Source organism: Mesoplodon mirus, assembly GCF_964341445.2.
Source record: "Mesoplodon mirus genome assembly, chromosome: 10".
NCBI classification, from domain to species: Eukaryota; Metazoa; Chordata; class Mammalia; order Artiodactyla; family Ziphiidae; genus Mesoplodon; species Mesoplodon mirus.
The window spans coordinates 28,838,584-28,859,654 of NC_138986.1; the positions used below are offsets into that span (position 1 = coordinate 28,838,584).

Below are 21,071 nucleotides of genomic sequence, written 5' to 3' on the forward strand. Positions count from 1 at the left end.
CCTCCCACAGTAACATGTATGTCATCCTATAAGATTTATGCAAACCACATAAAACAAACTAGGTTTGTTCCCATGATCTCAGGTCTCTGGGTTTAGTTTTGATTTGCAAAAGCCCACTTGCACAGGAAAATACAAAATGTGCCTGTTACCAAAATACTTTGGAGAATATAATTTTTGCCTCAAGAGTGTCTTAAAGTTTCACTTCACTCCCCACCACTGTTACCCACTTCTATGCTTAGTGTGAACCGCCCCTTCAAAATGTAAGGACTTATATTCTCTTTTCCATCTCTTTTCCATAGCATCAATTGACTTGAACAAATCATGGTTCTTTTTTTTTTTAATTGAAGTATAGTTGATTTACAATGTTTCAGGTGTACAGCAAAGTGATTCAGTTATATATACATATATATTCAGTTATATATATATATATATATTCTTTTTCAGATTCTTTTCCATTATAGGTTATTGCAAGATATTGAATATGGTTCCCTGGGCTATACAGTAGGTCCTTGTTGTTTATCTATTTTATATATAATTGTGTGTATCTGTTAATCCCAAACTCATTATTTATCCCTTTCCCTACCTTTCTTTGATAGTCATAAGTTTGTTTTCTATGTCTATGAATCTGTTTGTTTTGTAAACAAGTTCATTTGTATCATTTTTTTAGATTCCACATATAAGTGATATGATATTTGTCTTTGTCTGTCTTACTTCACTTAGTATGCCAATGTCTAGGTCCATCTGTGTTGCTGAAAATGGCATTATTTCATTCTTTTTATGGCTGAGTAATATTCCACTGTGAATATATACCACATCTTCTTTATCCATTCATCTGTCGATGGACATTTAGGTTGCTTCCATGTCTTGGCTATTGTATTTAAATAGTGCTGAAGTAAACGTTGGGGTACATGTATCTTTTTGAATTAGTATCTTAGTCTTTTCCAGATATATGCCCAGGAGTGGGATTGCTGGATTATATAGTAACTCTATATTTAGTTTTTTAAGGAACCTCCATACCCATGGTTCTTTCTTCTCTCAATAGTAGCTTACTTCCCCAAGGATGGCTTCACACAGTTACTTAAAACTTTTCCACGTTTAAATTGTTCTCAGGCTAGAATAATTTAAGAGTCAATGGTAAAGGGCAGGAACAAAGAGATCCCAGGACAATTGGTACACTTGATGGAAAAGAAGGAGTCCTACTCTGGGCCAGAAATGATTGTTTATGCTTGGAACACAATAAGTACTATGGCAAGTTATTAGTAATGCATCCCAGTTAAGACCAAAGGCCTGATTATAATTACAAAAAGTGCAGAGATTTGAAAAAAAGAACACACAATACTTTAGATAATTCTGATAGTTTATTACCAAATACTACTCTGAACAAAATTAATCCAGTAAAGCAAACGTGACACAGAGGGTTCAGTCAGTTATAATTATTTTCTGTGTATGGTCTAGGAAGGCAAGAAATAGGATTCTGCCAGTAGCATGTCATTTCCTGCCCAGTTATGCCCAAAAGGCCTAATGGGTTTATGTGTTTGTAGAAGAGTATGAGTTTTGGTCTGATGATGGGCTTTAGTTTAAGAATGAGGATTAATTACATAAAGCTGTTCCCTTCTAAATAAGCATTCTGGAGATTATTACATTACTTAAAAGTGAAGTGTTGCAATATGTTAGTTTCACAGTATTGAATCTTGCCAAACTCTGGAGAGGTTGTACAAACAATGTTCTTATTGGCCTGTTTATGACCCATAGCTTGTCCGACTTCAGTCCTCATCTGTATCATGACCACGGTGTTACATAGACACTAGTTGTCTCCATATGCAAGACATAGGGCTATACCTTTGGTTAAATTAAAATACCAGAGAAGAGATTATGGAAAGGTTATATATACATGAAGGTAGAGGTGGGTGGGAGGTGGAGGAGTGGGAGGAAGAGAGTGTTCCCTAGTAAAGTCAATTCACACTTTAAGTACATAAGAAAACCATCTAAGAAATATTCTGATCTTTGCTTTAATTAGCCCTTGGTTCAAGAGTTTCTGTCTTTAAGACAATGCATTTGCTATGGACCACTTACATGGCAATAAGAGTGACCATCATTATGTCTATCAATCAATCACATTACCTTCCAGTGTATCCTTTGCTGCCCAGATTGTGAAAAGTCTTATTCAGAGCAGTAATTCTGGAACAGTTCTTATCTCACAAAAGGGGATATAAACAAAATGCTATAATGTTGATGAATCTTCAAGGAAATATTAGAGCTGTTCTACTGACATTTTCATAAAAGGGACAAAGAGTGACTGTGTTTCAGTTGAATTGTCCCAAGAAGAAAGGTATTCTAACAAGAAATGTCAATGAAAATACTGCAAAGAAAATTCAACAATATATTACCTAAATTAGTTATAAAATGTCTGTTCTAATCACTGCCTCCCTAGCCCCCAAAACATTTTTTCTGGTATAGGAATATAATAAACAATAAAGCAGTGTAATTATTTAATGAGGTAAAAGCATAAAATAATATACAAAGCAATTATCAAAAATCTTTAGTAAATAAAAATCTATTTGAAAGATTTTGAAATTTATTTCATTGCAACACAGAATACTGTTGGAAAGGGAAGGAGTAAATACCAATAATGAGTAACAATATGTGGGGAGGTCAAGATAGGCACTTTGCATGTTCTTTCCCAGTATGAAAGAATCAAAGCAAATGGAATAGTTTACCAACAATACAAAGCATTGAAATTCAAGTTTCTCTCAAATCCAGAGACATTCTTTCCATATTATCTGGATGAAAGGTTGAAAATTGAGTTGGTTATTTGAAATGATTTAGCTACTTGACACCAAATATCTAGGGCTGGGTGCACAGACAAGAACTAAAATTCAGTCAGGGACCCACCGGAAAGGTGATTCCAAGGCTCCTTCACCTGCTACCGTGTATATTCAGGTTTTCTTATTTCTAGATAACGAAATATAAAAAGAAGTTTCTACTTTCTACTTTTCAAGTAGAAGAAAAAAGGAAACCAGGAATATGGACAGATTACTAATGTTATCCTTGCTAGATATCACCCTTCTTTTCATTCAGCCAAGAATTTTTAAATCATATGGAAATTTTTCCACTAAGGTGATCTGAAATAAGAACACTCCCACATAAATGGCTAAAACCTACAGGCTCAGCCGAAAAATATATTTGGGAAAAGAACATTCCAATAAAATCAAGGGCAAAGGTTAACATGACCAAAAGTCAAACCAACCTTTCTGGAAACATGGAGGCTTCTTAATTGATTTGGAAGACAATAATTATATTTATTTGTCTTGTGTAGGAACCATTCCTAACTCCTTCTAGAGGGGTAAATTTAGCATTGCCAAAGAAAGGAAACTCAGCACCTTTCTTAGGGACCTGCTCCAAAATTACTTCACATTCTACATAGTGGCCTATTAGTGATAGCCTTTGAAACTTCTTTATGCTGAGAACCACGGTGAGGGTTATTGTGTCCAAAGTATTGATTGTGACCTTAGAGCGATGAGAAAAATACCTGAAGACCCTCATCTGTGCCAAGTGAGAATGTACTTCTCTGTCTGCTTTCTGGATACAAAATCTCAGCTACAGTACAAACACTGGGAAAATGTGAGATCTTTCTAGAGGGAATCCTTAATATCGCATTCTAGAACATTAAATCAGCATGTTAAAAGTCAGATATTTTTGTTTTCTTCATGTAAATAAAAGATAATAAAAGCTATGGTTGATAGATTTTCTGACATTCCTTGTTGTATGTGACACAGGCCCCCCAAAAATGAATTGGAAATATTTTCTTTAGTTCTATACCTGTGCTGTCTGATGTGGTAGCCACTAGCCACATGTGGCTATTTAAATTTAAATTATTTTAAAATCTATAAAATTAAAAATTCTGTTCCTCAGCTGTGCTAACCATATTTCAAATGCTTGATAGCCCCACGTGGTAGTGGCCATCATGTTGAATAGCAAAACTATAAAACATTTCTATCATTGAAAAAGTTCTATTGGACAGTGCTGCTCTATAGCATACATTACTATTTCTAATGTATTACATTTACATTGAGCAATCTTATCAGTAGGTTGGTATCAGTATTCATATTTTATAAGCAAAAAACGTGATTCAAAAAGGTTAAGTGACTTGTCAAGGTGACATAGTGAGTGGGGACTTGCAAAAAGCTCAGACACTCACCTAGTTTTAAGCCTTGTCATCTGAATTCTATCAAGTGCACTTTAATAGAAACTTCACAGTGATGAACACTTAAAACAGATCACCAATAAGTTGGTCCCTGACCTCAGTCCCTAAAATAATCTAAATTTCCCGTTTAGGGTTTCTTAAATGAGATTTTCAGACTTAAAAAGAGACTATCATGTGGTTATCAGAATCCATCAAATTCCCTTCTCTTGGGCTTCCCTGGTGGCGCAGTGGTTGAGAATCCGTCTGCCGATGCAAGTGACATGGGTTCATGCCCCGGTCCGGGAAGGTCCCACATGCTGCGGAGCGGCTGGGCCCGTGAGCCATGGCTGTCCGGAGCCTGTGCTCCGCAACGGGAGAGGCCACAACAGTGAGAGGCCCACGTACCGCAAAAAAAAAAAAAAAAATCCCTTCTCCTTGCTTCTAAATTGTGTTGCACCTTATCCTCTGTTTCTTATTTCATATTTTGGATCCTTCTAATTGTGTCACAACTCTACCAACCCTTTATCTTTCATTTTAATTTATCTTAATTAATATTTTACCCAGATGCTCTAGGCTCTTTTCTGGATCTGGCTTGTGTTCATAAACTATGACCCACAGAACCTGAATATTTCCCTCAGTCCCAGACTCTAAAGGCAATAGATTACCATGGCTGGGGAAAACAGTTGCTAATGTCCAGGATCACTTAACTCAGATTTTTTTTTTAATTGAAGTATACTTGAGTTATATTGGCTCAGATTCTGATCTTGCAAACACTATAGGCAAAGAGATGGCCATAAAGTTATAAAATAGCCTATTGCGAGGTCACTGTAGGTTCAATAAGTTTTGGATTTCTAATCATCTATATTGTCACAAAAATGCATGCTAATTTAAAAAAGATGTGCAGCAACAAATAGTATAAATGGTTTGAACACATCTCTATTTTGCCGACTTCTTCATGGACACAGTTAACACATGTATATTTAATAAGAACATCATCTTAAAAATATGCAATTTTAGATATGTTATTCAATAACCTAAACTTCTTTATTCTTCCTGACTTTCTGTCTACTTGTTCTATCAATTTTCGAGAGGTTGGTGTTGACATCTCTTACTATATCATGGATTTGTCTATTTCTCTTTACAGATCTAGCAGTTTGCTTCATGTATTTTGAAGCTCTGTTATTGGGTGCATAAGTATTTACAATTGACATGTTCCCCTGATTAATTGATGCCTTTATCATAATAAAATGACCTCCATTATTTCTGGTAACATTATTTGCTCTCAAACTTACTTTTTCTGATATTAATATCAGCTCCAGCTTTCTTTGGACAATTTTAGCAGGGCATATCTTTTTTTATCTTTTTACTTTAAACCTATTTATTTCTTTATACTTAAAGTAGATTTTTTTTTTTTGAGCACCCTGGGTCTCGGTTTTTACCCAGTATGACACTCTGACTTTTAATTGGTTTGCTCTATTTATATTAAATGTTATTACTGATATGACTGAATTTAAATATACCATCTTGTTCTTTGTTTTGTTTCTTATCAAACCTTTTTATTTTTCACAAGTATTTTCTCAAATGAATTTTTTACATCCAAAGTAACTACTATTAAAAGGTCCTCGGAAGCTTTGTCTGGCCTTCTGAATATTGCAGAATGTAAATGTATTCTTTTAAAACCTTTTTTTGTACAGACTTTCAGTTAAGCATAGTAATGATTTCTCTCTATTCTCTGCTGAAATCCTTTGGATGTGACACAAAAAAGTTTTTTAAAAACTTTTTATTTTGAAATAATTCTAGATTCACATCTATTTGTAAGACATAATGCAGAAATCTCACCCAGTTTCTCCCTATGATAACATCTTACACAACTGGAATTGACATTGATGTAATGCACTGACCTTTTCCATGTTCAGCAGTTTCAGATACACTCATTTGTGTGTGTGTATTTAGCTCGATGCAATTTTGTCTCCTGTGAAGAGTTGTGTGGCTACCACCACAGTGAAGATCAGAAAATTTTCATTACAAGGTTTCCCCGTGTTATCCTCCTTTAGTCACCGCTACCTGCTGACCCCCAATCTCTGACAACCATTGATCTATTCTCCATCTCTACAATTTTGTCATTTCAAGAATGTCATTATAAATGAAAATTATAGTCTTTAACTTTTTTAGATTGGCTTTTTCACTCACCATAATTCTCTTGCGACCTGTTCCAGTCTTTACGTGTATCAACAGTTCATTTTTTTTAATGCTGAGTGGAATTCATGGCATATATGTACCACAGTTGGTTTAACTATTCTTCCAATGGAAAATATTTGGGTTATTTCCAGAAGAACAAAAGCAACAACAAAAAATTTTCTCTGCTAAAGACTCTATGAAAAGAATAAAGAGACAAACTACAGACCTATAGAAAATATTTGCAAACCACATAACCAACAGAAGACTTGTATCTAAAACATATGAAGAACTCTCAAAACTCAACAGTAAAAAGCAAAAAATACAATTAAAATATGGGCAAAAGACATGAACAAACATTTCACTGAAGAAGATATACAGATAGCAAATGAATATATAAAAAGATGTTCAACATCATTAGTCATTAGGGAAATGCAAATTAAAACCTTAATGAGATACTACATATCTTACAGAAGAGCTAAAATTAAAAAACGGTAATAATAGCAAATTCTGGTGAGGATGTGGAGAAACTGGACCACCCAATCATCACTGATGGGAATGCAAAATGGTATAGTTACTCTGGAAAAGATATGGCTGTTACTTCCAAAACTAAACATGTGCTTGCCATATGATGTAGCAATTGTACCCTTGGGCATTTATCCCAGAGAAATAAAAACTTAAGTTCACACAAAATCCAGTACATGACTGTTTATGGCAGCTTTATTTATAATAGCCAAAAATAAAGGGATTTTTAAAGGGCATAAACCCAAAAGACAAAAAGCACTGGTGGATTTACTGTGAAACTAATGAAGCATAAGCTTCAGGGCTTCTCTCTGCTTGCATGGGTGCCTTCCCAGGCTCTGGGAGGTACTCTGGCAATGTGTTCACATTTTCATATATTTTTGTAAGATTTGCAAAGGTAAGCCTTTTGCTTTTGTTTAATTAGTTAAAATTGCTGTGTATTTCTACTCTGACTTCTCCTTCACCAGAGTGTGCCTTGCATTAGATGGTGACTATGGTCATTTTTAAGATCTGGCCAAGGAAGTTTATTTGGTTATACATTGAATTTTGGTTTAGAAAGATATATTTATGCTGCGTGCAATCACTTCTGTGTACAGATATGTTATTGCAAGTCATCTTATTGTGGGTCTGGTTCCAGAAATACTTCTGCTACCCAGTTTATCTACACAGTAGACATCACAATGCAAATACTCAGGGTCAGAGATGTTTTGTGGTATGATTGTTTCCTGTGACACCAGGCATCAGTGTATCCAAGTAGAGCAGGAGAAGTAAGAGTTAAAATATGCAAAGCCAGAAACTGATGTCTGAAAATTGTTCTAAATACCAGGTAAATAATAAGTAAATAATCTGGTGTCACAAACCATATATTTTTTCCTTTCTGATGAGAATTTTACCAACTAGGATTTATAAGATTTCTGTGTTTGTAGAACACAGCCCAATATTTTCATGCCTATAGTATAAAATGTCAACTATATCTATGTGTTAAGTCACACCCCAACTCTTGGGGGGGAAAAAACAACTTAGCCATGCTAGAGAAAAGATTGACATACTTTCCCACTTTCTCCAAAGAAAGAGATGTTAAAAAATTGTTCTTGGGCTTCCCTGGTGGCACAGTGGTTGAGGGTCCTCCTGCAGGTGCAGGGGACACGGGTTCGTGCCCCGGTCTGGGAAGATCCCACATGCCGCGGAGCGGCTAGGCCTGTGAGACATGGCCACTGAGCCTGCGCGACTGGGGCCTGTGCTCTGCAATGGGGGAGGCCACAACAGTGAGAGGCCCGCGTACCGCAAAAAAAAAAAAAAAAAAAAAAAAAAATTGTTCTTATATGGAGGTAATCAAAGTATATGTAGCCAGAAAAAATTATGGGGAAAACTATTATAGAGTCATGTTGGGCTATTAATCAATAAAAATATTAGGTTTTTAAAAATTTTGTGGTATTTGTAAACCTTTTTTGGTTGTTATTTTATGACTTATTTTCTTATTCCAAATAAGTATTTGTTTCTGCATCAAATTTTGTATTCACAATTTTGTCCTCATTTTCTTAAAGAGAGAACTCAAAACTGCATAAACTTTAGTCCTCATTTAACTTAGATCTGTCCTCAGACAAGAGAACAGAATCAGGAATAAAATTTGGAAATTGGAATGCAGGAGGATGAGTGGTTGCTAACTTAGCAAACCAGAAGGTGCCCAAGCAAACAGTAAGGGGTCCAAAAACTTAAGCTAAAACCTAAGATGGCAGTGAAGCATAGAAGCATATATAGAACCCCAGAAAGGCTAAGGTCATCCGAAAACAGGAGCATATCAAGCTAAAGCCAGAGAGACTGATTAAAATCTGTTTAAGAACAACTAAGTGTTCATAATATTATATAACCATTGAATGTTAATTTTATGAACAATTGTCACATTCCCTCAATTCATTGAGAAAACGAAGAAAATGAAGTTATGCATGAAGAGTGGGATAAGGGTGTAAGAAAGTTAAATTCTCATCATCCATAGTATGAAATTAATGAAAATACCTAAAACTGAAAAATCAAGAAAGAGAAGCATAAACGTGTTATTTTTTTAATAGAGGGGAAATAGCAAAAAAAAAAAAGCTATAAAAAAGTTGGAAATTGTTGTATCTCAGGGACAGAGTAAGTGATAACATGGAACTGTTATTGTTTGCAATAAGCCTTGTCCAATATTTAAATTTAAAATTAAAGAATTTAAATGTACTCAAATGGGATCTTAACAATGCAGTTTGTTGTTCACCTTGCCTTTTCACTTAACTATGACTTGGTGTTCTTCCTAAAGCGGTACATATAGATCTACTTCTTTCTCTTTTTCTTAATAGCTGCATAATCATCTGTTTTATTGATATAATGCAATTTATTTAACCAAGCTTATACTAATGAACATTCAGTTTGGTGTCAGATTTTTTTAAAATAAAAAGCCTTAGTGGCAAATCTCTCATGGCATATTTTTGCTTGTATATATTTAGTATAAACTGCTAGCAGTACATTTTTAATAGATTATTTGAAAAAGAGTTTTGTTTTATGTTTTGCATTTTTTAAAAATAAACGTTTTATTTGGGACTAGTTTCTTTTATTAAGAAAAAATGTGAAGGTAGTACAGAAAGTTCTCATATACTGCACATTGAGTTTCCCATTTTAGTGTGGCCCATTTTACATTAATGCACCAATATTGATAAATTATAATTAACTAAAGTGCAAACTTTATTCAGATTTCCTTAGTTTTTAACTAATGTCCTTCTTCTATTCCAAGATGTTTGTTTTTTGGTATTTATCCTGCATTTTTTTTTTTTTTTTGGTTTTATCAGTTTCCTGGATCTGAGGTTTGGTGTTGGTCATTAATTTTCGAAAATCCTTCGCCATTATTATTTCAAATGTTTCTTCTGATCCATCCTCTTTTTCTTCACCTTCTGATATTTTAATTACATGTATGTTATACTTTTTTAAAATTATATTACAGTTCTTAGATGTTATGCTCTGCTGTTTTTTTTGAGGGGGGGGGAAGTTTCTATTGATCTAACATTAAGCTAATCGATTCTTTTCTCAGCCATGTCCAGTCTACTAATAAGCCTCTCAAAGTCATTCTTTATTTTCTATCACAGTGGTTTTTGTTTTCAGCATTTCATTTTTAGCCTTTCTTAGAGAGTTTACACTCTCCACTTACATTACCCATCTCTCCTTGCATGACAGTTCCTTTCAACATCTGTGTCATATCTGAATCTGCTTCTGATGTTTGCTTTATCTTTCCAGAGTGTGTTTTTCCTGCATTTGGCCTGCCTTATAATTTTTTGTTGAAAACCAGACATGTTATATTGGGTAATAAATAGGAACTGGGGTATATTGGCCTCTAGTGTGGGCTTTTATGTTAATTTGCTAGGAGTAGGGCTGTGTTTAATGTCTGAAGTAGCAATCGGTGCCAGTGACTTTGAATTTCTCTGTTTTTCTTGTTTCTGACTTCCCTCTTGAGTGATGGCTCCCTGTAAATGCTCCCCACTCAGAGTTTGCAGATTTCAGCTCTAACTCTGCAACTCCCAGCCCTTTCTCTATTTCAGGCTAGACCACATTCAGACTCCAGCAATGTGTCAAAATTGCCCTGTAAGTGTTCCTACCAGAGTGGCACCTGCTTCTGATAAGCAGATGTGACTCTCTGGATTCTAGATTTTGGGGTGCCAATTTGTTCTGTGACCTCAGCTCTCCAATGAATCTAAGAAAAGTCATTGATTTTCAGTTTGTTCAGCTTTATCTTGTTGTAAGAAGGGGAGTGACCACTTTCAAGGTCTTTACACATCAGAGCTGAAACTGGAAATCTCCTAGCACAGGAGATAGTTGGATAGATATTGGCAAGTTGCTTTCCAAAAAAATTTTACCAATTTACATTTTCATCAACGTAACTTAAGCTTATTTTTAAATAGCTTGACATCCACACTTCCTTGTATTTGACCTTGAGACTGTGAGACAAACCCTAGAGAGTAGATATTGGAGAAAGTCTTAAAAATAACTTACATCAAAATGTAAATGTATTTTTGTTATGCATTCACATATCCTATTAAATTTTATTACAATGGTGGTTGTTGTCTATTTTGATTTCCAAAGGGACTCATTAGTTTGACTTAAAGAAAGATAAAGTAGGGTGAGGTGGGTTGTATTCAAATGTATTATAAGTTAAGAATTCCTCCAGTTATGCTCCTTCTTAATAGGTAATAGGCAAGTAATAGGCAAAAACATTGATTTTGCTATCAAATTGATAGGTTTACATGTATCTGGACTTCCACATACAGAATGTGTCACAATTTTCCATAAGTTAGGAATCAAAACTGAAATTTCTGACTTTGGTCTGGCTTCAGGAGAGAGCATAGCTCAGCTATTGTGTGTATGCAGCTGACTTTTACACAGGAATTAATCCTCAACAGTTTCAAACCCTATTTCTTCTTTCTCTTTTAAAACAGAAATATCCTTCACTAGAATTTCTGTTTCCTTGATTATTTGCCAGGAAAATAATGAGTGCTTTTTCCCTATCTATCTTTCTGTGCAGAGATGATGAAGCAGCAATGAGTAGATTTTTCTCTTTTCCCACATGAATGTTATTTTTCCATAAATATTTTTTCTGTAAGTGGAAAATACACTTCAAAATCCAGTAAATGCTTTTTCAGTCAGCAAATGGCAAAATTCTAGCAAGCCAATGATGTTTTTTTCTGTTGAACACAACCTTTCAACAATGATTTCACCTCACTGAGTATTTTATCCTGAAAATAGGTATTCTTTGCTGTAAGGAAAAATGGATGAAAGAAAGTTGTAATATATATTACAGAGTCAAAATCAAAAAGAATTGAGTCAAATAGATTTGAATAACCAAGCCATCTTAACTCAAGCTTAATTTACTCCAAAAGTGAAAGAAGTGAAGACAATATAAGGGCTACGTAATTATTGTTAAGAATCACAGTGTCATTTGTTCACTCACTATAGTATAAATGTCTACAAATAATAAATTAATTCTATATTCCAAGGAATGTCAAAAGGCTCTCCATCCTTGTAAATAATAAGTTATGGAAAGGAAATGAATATGAAGTAAAGCTAAAGTTTTTACTGCAGCTTTGTTTTGTTAAGCTCTATACTCATAAGAAATTGAGCCACAGTGAAATGTGACTTTACAAAATGTTATCATTTAATGTCTTAAAAAATGAAAAAATAAAACAAGTCACACTAGATGCTGAGATGGGACAAACTGAAGAAGTTTCCACATTTATATGGTAATGCTACTATAAACAGTGTTGAAAACTGTCCAATATTCAAGTTTTTAAAAAATAATTCAGGTCAAAACCCTCTAACCATGCAAGTATATCTATTTTGTAGTTTAATCCATCACCCATCTGGATACCTATCCAATTCTTTTAGACATTCACCATCTTTTACTAAAACCAATTTTAGAACCTAAAGATTTGAGGTAAATATGAATTATGCTTTTTAAAAGAGATCATGCTGCCAGTAAAAGTGAAATTACCAAAATGAAAGCTTACTATCTGAACATAAGGCTTTTCACTCCCAAATCCCTCTGCTTCTGTTTTAACAGAGTTTCTGAGTAGGAGAATGTACCGAAATCGCCCACTTTACAGCTCACTTTCTAAACCAGCAGCCTAGAATTAGAGGAATTTTATCCATGTACAGATAGGCAACAATAGTTAGAATATCTTCTACATTCAGGCATCAAGAATTTCCCTTGCTCTATTATTTTTCCTCAAGTCAAAAAAAAAGTTTCTCAAAAGATTCTCATGCTACTAAATTATGCTTCAATGTTTGTTTATGTCATCAAAATTGTGGCACCTATAATTTATGTGTCTTTTCTTTTTCTTGGTTTGGATAGAAAATATCATTCCAGAGAAAGTGCTCAATCCTAAAAATTTTTTTATCATGAGAGAAACAATAACAGGAATGATGGTGCCATTTAGATGTGTAGCCCTGTCAAATAAACACTAACCCTAAGCTTCTGACAAGAGTCTTGCAGATGAGACTAATCCATTTCATGATGGTTTGGGGGTTAAAATTTAGTTTATGAACTTATAGAGTGGAGACTAGCTACTTTCAATAAGTGGAATGTCAACTCTTTATCTGTGGGTTAGATCAGAGATCCATTTTATTCTGAGAAGGCTAGGAACAATGGTAGGAAATGAGAGAGAATGGAGAGAGAGAAGTGGGAAATACAGTTGACTTTTTACTGTTGGAAAATCGGGCATTTCATATAGGTGATCTACTCTCAGATGCAAGAGTGAGAATGTGCTTGCAGTAACAACCAACCCATGTGCCAGTAAAAGCCATGCTAGTGCCATGTCAAGCACATGTGTAGTAAGCTACCAACTCTTTTTGGAGACCCATTACCTCCTCTCTTTTTCTCCATCCATCTAACTACGTTTCACCTTCTCCAAAAATGTGTTGTTGTTCACAACCAATGGTTTGGGGTTTTTTGCCCTCTTTTTACTGGTTTTGCCTTTTTGAGCTCTGATAGCAGCATCCTGAAACAATTTGGACCTAAAAAAGTCTATACAGTTCAGTAATCTTTTTGTTGAAAATGTATTATTCCTAGCTTGTGTGATGCTACCAAATACAGCATCTTCTGGTGCAATGAAGTAGGAGTCAATGTAGAATAATGAGTAAGAGCTCAAGCCCCAATGTGAGAAAGTGTGGGGCTGCGTCCCATTTCCATCACTTTATAGATGAGTGTTCTTAGCAAAGTACATTTATTCACTGAGTCCTTGTTTTCTCATTGGCAAGTGAGTGTGAAAATAAAAACTTGTTTTGTGGGTTTTGAGTCAATATTAAATGAGCTCCTCACTGAATATCACTTAGCTTAGAGCATGGGATATAATAGACACTCAGTAAATGTTACCATACAAAAAAGTTTCAGCAAATGACATAAATCTACTCTAACTGGAAAGAAATTGAATACAGTATCCATACCTTGTTTAAAGCAATTCCTTGGAAATGTGGTGAGGAGTTTAAGGTTGATGGATATGCATCTTAGAATCATGTGCTGAGTGTGCAGCTTTCTGGATTCATGACACAGCTTAGAGGGCATAGAACAGTAGCCAACTGATTCTGATAGGCGACAGAGCCTAAACGTAATCCATTACGCCTAAGGCGTCAAATCTGTGGTATTCTTAACATTAGTCATTCCTAATTCATTTAGATATTAAAGCAAAATTGCATCACAGGGAGAGTTCCTGCCACTCAAGTAAGGTCCAAAGGCTTTTATCAAACAAGGTCCAAAAATAGACAGTCCATTTTAAGAAGCTGTTCCTTACAGGATGACTTAAAATACAGTGTAGACCTTTAAGAAGCTTCCCTTCTAGAATCATTGAGACTTGGCCTTTTAGTTACACATCATGATTCAGACACAGACATGATACATGATAGGGACACAGACGTAGAGAACAAATGTATGGACACCAAGGGGGGAAAGGGGGAGTGGGATGAATTGGGAGATTGGGATTGACATATATACACTAATATGTATAAAACAGATAACTAATGAGAACTTGCTCTATAGCACAGGGAACTCTACTTAGTGATCTGTGGTGATCTAAATGGGAAAGAAATCCAAAAAAGAGGGGATATATGTATACATATGGCTGACTCACTTTGCTGTACAGTAGAAACTAACACAGCATTGTAAAACAACTATACCCCAATAAAAATTAAAAAAAAAGAATCTCCGATTATTTCCTAGCCAATTACTTCTTGCTAATTTTGACTGAATTCACATTTCTATAATAATGTATGACTTGGAATTTAAAAGCTATGTGCTAAGTGATATAAGTGTTCCTCCAAACAATAGGCTCAGTGCTCCAGTTTTGTTCTCTGTGAGCTCCTATAGTTGTATGATATAGTCATGTAGAGTCCAAGTAAATTAGTCATTTTTTTCATAGCAATGTGCAATAGTCATTTGCTTGTTATCCTTTGTTTGTTTATGGCTACCCAACAATGCTCTGATCCAGTCTTTGACATTTATTCCTGCAGGTCAGCAGATGACATAAAAAGAAATTAAACACTGAGTTGTCAATTGACTCTTTGTTAGTAAGTCTGGTGGAAATTTTGATAGAAAAGTGACAGTCAAAAACAACTGTTTAAAATAAAGTTTGTGAATGATGCATGGTTTCCAATAATCTATTCTTTCCTTTTTCTCTTTTACCACTGATAATCAAGATTTGGCTATAAATACCTCTCCAGATGCAGAGGCTAAAACAGCCAATCAACATTCTCTGCAGTGTCTTTTATGAGTTCCTGGATGAGTGCCTTCCCATTTTTTTTTCTGGTAAGGAAATGTGTCCAGCATGCCTTATGCTGGGTACTTCAATATTAGCTCTTTTTCCTCAGGACATTCTAGTTTAATATACACAAAGTCATAGATGCTAGCTGACATATACAAAAAAGCCATGTAAGATATTGACATTATCACCAAGAAATTTCTTTAAAGTGAGCCACATTCTAAGGCAGTGTTCCTCAAAATGATACCACTGCAACTCAAAGGAGGCAAAAGAAGCAATCTTTACTTACCTTTATGATCTCCTAGGAAAAGCCCTGCAGTGTCCTGGTGTCTTATACCCCATATTGAGGAATCCTAAGGTAACACTTAGCCTATTTCCTCTTGCTTCCTGGTTGACAAGGGAGCCCTATGGGCTCGGACTTCCTCTGCCCAAGATGAAAAACAGACAATGGTCTAGCTACAAGGGTCATTGTTGCAGGGTCTTGAGTGAGTGAGGTTAAAATTGGTAATAGTCATTAAGATATTAGAGCAAATCATTTCAATCTTCATCTCTAATTTAATAAAAAGTCTTTGACTCAGGTAAGTAAAGTATTTCTCCACGTGTGTTTCCCTGCAATTGGTTTGTCTTACTGCCTAGTTTCTATGAGGTTGAGTTATAGATTGCACTGCTGTTAATCTTGCTGCCTTGTCTCTGTGGAGAAGGGTTGTAAACTGGAGGAGACTTTGCTGATCCCAAAAGATTTTCTGAAATAGCTCTGTGGTCAAAATAAGAAATAATTATTGGGAAGAAGCAGTTTCTCTAGACAATAGTTTAAAAAGCTTTAGGAGTATTTGTCAATTGCCCCCAGAGCTGGCTTCATGGGCATGCAAAGTGCTCAGGAGAGCCTTGGGCTTGGTTTAATGCTCTGCTATTGCCAATTTAAGATTCTTAACTTTATTCTTGAACTTGTGTTTAAGTGAAACCAACAGAATAATGGAACACATGCATGAGCAGAGAAGATACATATGCTATGCATGATTGCTATGATTCCTTTTGCTCCATTCTCATCGAGTGTTCATGATAACCCCTGAGCACAGCAAAAGAATTCACAGCATAGGAATTCATTGAGACTTGAAGCAAGTACAAGCAAGCGAGTTAGGTCTATGACTAAGTAAGGGGGGGGGCGGGCAGTCTGGCAACTATGAGAGGCCATGTTTTCCTTTCGAATGAGAACTTGCTTCAAACGTAGATAGAAAACAATGGAGTTCTAAGAAAATTGAACAACTAAGGAACTCTATCATATCCTTTCTTATTCATGTTTACTTCCCTGTTTTAGCCGATCGCATGTGTTAGAAATCATGACATAAAGGAAAGAGAAAGATAGTGATCCATTATTACCTTTCCTTCTAGTCCTTCCTTACCCACCTGTAAGTTGAAGTAGAGAGTGTTAGTAGAATATAATGAATATTGAGAAGTGAAATAAAAATAGTTGAGTTTGTATACTGTAGCATTTCTACTTTTCCACAAAATATATATTCATGTATGAGCTACAAAATACATATTATGTAATTTTGATGATTTTGATGAGTTAAGTGCTTTTATATTTGTTTTTAAGACTGGCATGCACAACATAAAGATGAATGGTAAAATTCATGATAAGAATTTAAAATTTTATCTTTTCTCTATAATGACATTAAATTAAAAATTAATAAAACACCATAAATCAAGAGAAAGACTGTGGAAGAAAGGAAAAAGCTTTATATCTAATATTTCTGATAGTACATTGTTTTCTGCTTTTTGAATAAGGGGTTCTGCATTTTCATTTCATTCTGGGCCTGCAAATTATATAGCTGGCCCTGGTTGCTCCAGAGCTGCCTCTTCTTGATTTTGCTAAGTCATTAAGAGATGGGGTTTGGGAGGAATGGAAGGGGAGGTGAGGCACTGAGGAATCCCTCAAACCTCTTCTCTCCTGAGGCCCTGTGGACTTTATTGTTTTAATGAAGGTCTTTCTTGCCTTATTCTGAAATTATTTTAATAGTAGTAGTTTCTATCAGTTTCCCAACCAAAGACTGTTCTCAATATTCCTCGTTTCTGACTTTCTAAACACACACAAACTTAAGTCACCTTTGCTTTCATTGCTTCCCATAGGGCAAGTTCAAGAGGCTGTATTCAATCATCTACCTTCAAAACCATTTCCTTTTCATTCCATTTTTAATCTCATAATTTGAGGTCACTAAAAATATGTTGTATGTATCCTGCAGAGTTTGATCCTCTCCTTTCTCCTTTTTGTTTGTGTTCCAATTTCTTTCTCATTTATTCTTAGGTGCAAAGAACTGCAGTCAGGACCTAGGCCTTTGTAGATGCCTTGTTGGTTTCTAAGGAAGAAAAAAAATGAGTCACGTTGCTGATGCTCTTTAAAGTTCTCCTAAGAGATCATAACCAACTGACTAAGATGTCAGTAATGTTTTAACCCTGCCTTCAATTCTAGTTGCCTTTCATAACCTTAAAGTAAATTTTTTGATCTTAGCATAGGCTCTAGTCTTGCCTTTTCAGTTGCTTTGATCCCAAACCTCACACTGTCTAATTCCTGGAGTCTTAGTATCAGAAAGTGCTAAGAACTAAATCGTCTTCTGATTTCTCTTATCCATATCCTAACAGAAACTTTAAAATCTCAGAACAGTCTTCATACCTGGCCCCTACAGATGTACCCTGCCTCATTTCTGCCTTATTGTCGACAATCCAGAAATACCAAGTTATGATAGTTTTTCAAATGTGCCTAGTGTATCAGGTCCCCTTACTTTTCTCATATTAGTCCTTCTATTTAGAATTTCCTTCCCTATCTTCTTCACCTAGATAATTACTTTTCAAGCCTTGAGTGTCATCTCAGGCATTACCTCCTTTAGAAGAATTTCCTATTCCTTAGTAAGGTGAGTTAGGGCCCCAGTTAAGGCCCATGCTAACCTGGGTATCACTCCACTCAGCACATGCTATATTATACCAAAATCATCTGTTTATATGATTGCCTTTGGACCCCACTGTGAAGTCCTTGAGAGCAGAGATTTATGTTTTTATTTTCTAAAAGTTTTAGAGTCCTGGGCACACAGCAGGTATTTAGCACATATTTTTTGCCTGAATTAAAATGAACTGATGAATCACTATGTTGTGTACCAGGAACTAACATAGTGTTGAAGATCAATTATATTTCAAAAACAAACAGACAAACTCATTTTAAAAAAATATCAGATTTGTGGTAACCAGAGGCAGGGGATAGGGGCAGGAGGAATTGGATGAAGGTAGTCAAAAGTTAAAAACTTCCAGTTATAAGATAAATAAGTACTAGGAATATAATGTACAGCATGATAAATATAATGAACACTGCTGTATGTTCTATATGAAAGTTGTTGAGAGAGTAAATCCTACCAGTTCTCATTACAAGGAAAAATATATTTTTCCATTTCTTTAATTCTGTGTCTATATGAGATGACGGATGTTCACTAAACTTATTATGGTTATCATTTCATGATGTATGTAGGCCAAATTATTATGCTGTACACCTTAACTTATATAGTGCTGTATGTCAATTATATTTCAAAAAACTTGAAGAAGGGCTTCCCTGGTGGCGCAGTAGTTGAGAGTCCGTCTGCCGATGCAGGAAACATGGGTTCGTGCCCCGGTCCAGGAGGATCCCACATGCCGTGGAGCGGCTGGGCCCGTGAGCCATGGCTGCTGAGCCTGCACATCCGGAGCCTGTGCTCCGCAACGGGAGAGGCCACAACAGTGAGAGGCCCACATACCGAAAAAAACAAAAAACAAAACAAAAAAAAACCTTGAAGAAATAAATAAATAAAATAAACTGAATTACATGTGCTCTAATCTACCATGTTATATATCTTCTGGATATTATTTATGTGGTCCTAACCCAAAGAACACTGATAAACGTATAGGAATTATATGCACCAGCATTATTCTCCTAGGATTTTTGAAGCTATGAAATCTTAAAATTAGGAAGAACCCCAGAATATCCTACTCAATGCAGGAATCCCTTTTACAAAGTTTTGATCACTAGTTATCCATTTTTTTAAATTTAATTTTATTTATTTTTTTATACAGCAGGTCCTTATTAGTCATCAATTTTATACACATCAGTGTAGTTATCCATTTTATTTTGTCATTTCATTTTATTTTATTCTTTTAACCAGGGTTGAGGGAAAAGGATGATTGAGGAAGTGATAGTTTCATGTGTGCTTTCTACCCAAAGACAACCGTTAGTATAAATTTTCTTTTCCAGAAGACTACTGCAATCAGGAATGGGCTCTTCAAGTCAGATGTAGGGGAAAGGTCACCAGAAACTTTTACTATACCTAGATTCAGGCAAATCCTTTCCCAAGAATATCCCAGAGAATACTCCACAAAATTTTCAGGTATTCAAGAGTTCTGGGGACTTCTCTGGTGGTGCAGTGGTTAAGAATCCACCTGCCAATGCAAGGGACGTGGGTTTGACCCCTAGTCCGGGAAGATCCCACATGCCATGGAGCAACTAAGCCCATGCACCACATCTACTGAGCCTGCGTGCTACAACTACTGAAGCTCGTGCGCCTAGAGCCCATGCTCCACAGCAACAGAAGCCACCACAATGAGAAGCCCGCACGCCACAACGAAGAGTAGCCCTGTTCGCCGCAACTAGAGAAAACCCTCACGCAGCAACGAAGACCAAGCACAGCCAAAAAGAGAGAAATAAATAAATTTATGCAAAAAACTGAGTTCTGTTGTTAGCTCAGCTAAAGATTAGCCATTTAGAGGGCAGTTTTGGGTCCTTCTCATGGGGTTTAGCTAGAATTTTGATTTCTTGGGACTCTTTCAATTCTTTCCTTCCTGGGAAAGTTAACTGCATGGGTTGTCATTTTCTTGTGTCCTGCACCACTTACAAAATTGACGTCTGTTCTTTTTAGACTAGAATAAGTACACTGGATTCCAAGAAATAACCTACAGGTTTTTCAAGTTTTCCAGTATCAGTATCTCCTTGTATATCTGTCACATCTACCTTCACATAAACACAGAGACATATGTAGGACTTTAGCCCTCTGGTGGTGATGAAAGCCAGGCTTGAGGGTCAGATTGAAGACTGATCACCTGTCCACATGTCTAGGGGACCCAATCTGATGAACAGGGCCTGGGCCAGGAATCCCACACATGAGTTTTCCTTCATGTACTGCTTGCCAGTTCTTTATGAGATTTAAGGGTCTCTGACCCTTTTCTGTCTCTCTGCCGATTCCCACTATCGCTGAAATAGGCAATGCCTGCCTAACTTCTCCAGCTTATTTTGAGAGTTGATGGAAAAAAAAATATATATGCAGAGTTAAGTGCCATGGAAGTGGAAAAGTATCATGTCCACTCTTCTATCCATATTGAGAGTTAATTGTTTAGCTTACTTTGCATTATAAGTTGGTTAGTCTAGGTGGAGTGGAGCAGAGAAGGAAGGTCAGTGATATATGGGAGGAGGTGTCTAGAAAGAAGGAAGAATGGACTAAACAATATTGGCTTATTTCTCCATGTATTGATTTAGACCTCTTCTTCTTTTTTTTTTTTAAATTTTTTTTTAAGATGTTGGGGGTAGGAGTTTATTAATTAATTTGTTTTTATTTTTGCTGTGTTGTGTCTTCGTTTCTGTGTGAGGGCTTTCTCTAGTTGTGGCAAGCAGGGGCCACTCTTCATCGCGGTGCACGGGCCTCTCACTATGGCGGCCTCTCTTGTTGTGGAGCACAGGCTCCAGACGTGAAGGCTCAGTAGTCGTGGCTCACGGGCCCAGCCACTCCGTGGCATGTGGGATCCTCCCAGACCAGGGCTCGAACCCGTGTCCCCTGCATTAGCAGGCAGATTCTCAACCACTGTGACACCAGGGAAGCCCCTAGACCTCTTCTTAATCGGAGAGACTCTTTATTAATCCAGAA

At 36.0% G+C, this 21,071-nt stretch overlaps 1 protein-coding gene across 1 annotated transcript in view; it reads left to right on the forward strand.

Annotated features, from left to right (window-relative positions):
* Positions 1–21,071, forward strand: part of ALDH8A1 (aldehyde dehydrogenase 8 family member A1) — a 459,215-nt gene that overhangs the window by 303,909 nt on the left and 134,235 nt on the right. The window lies entirely within an intron of this gene.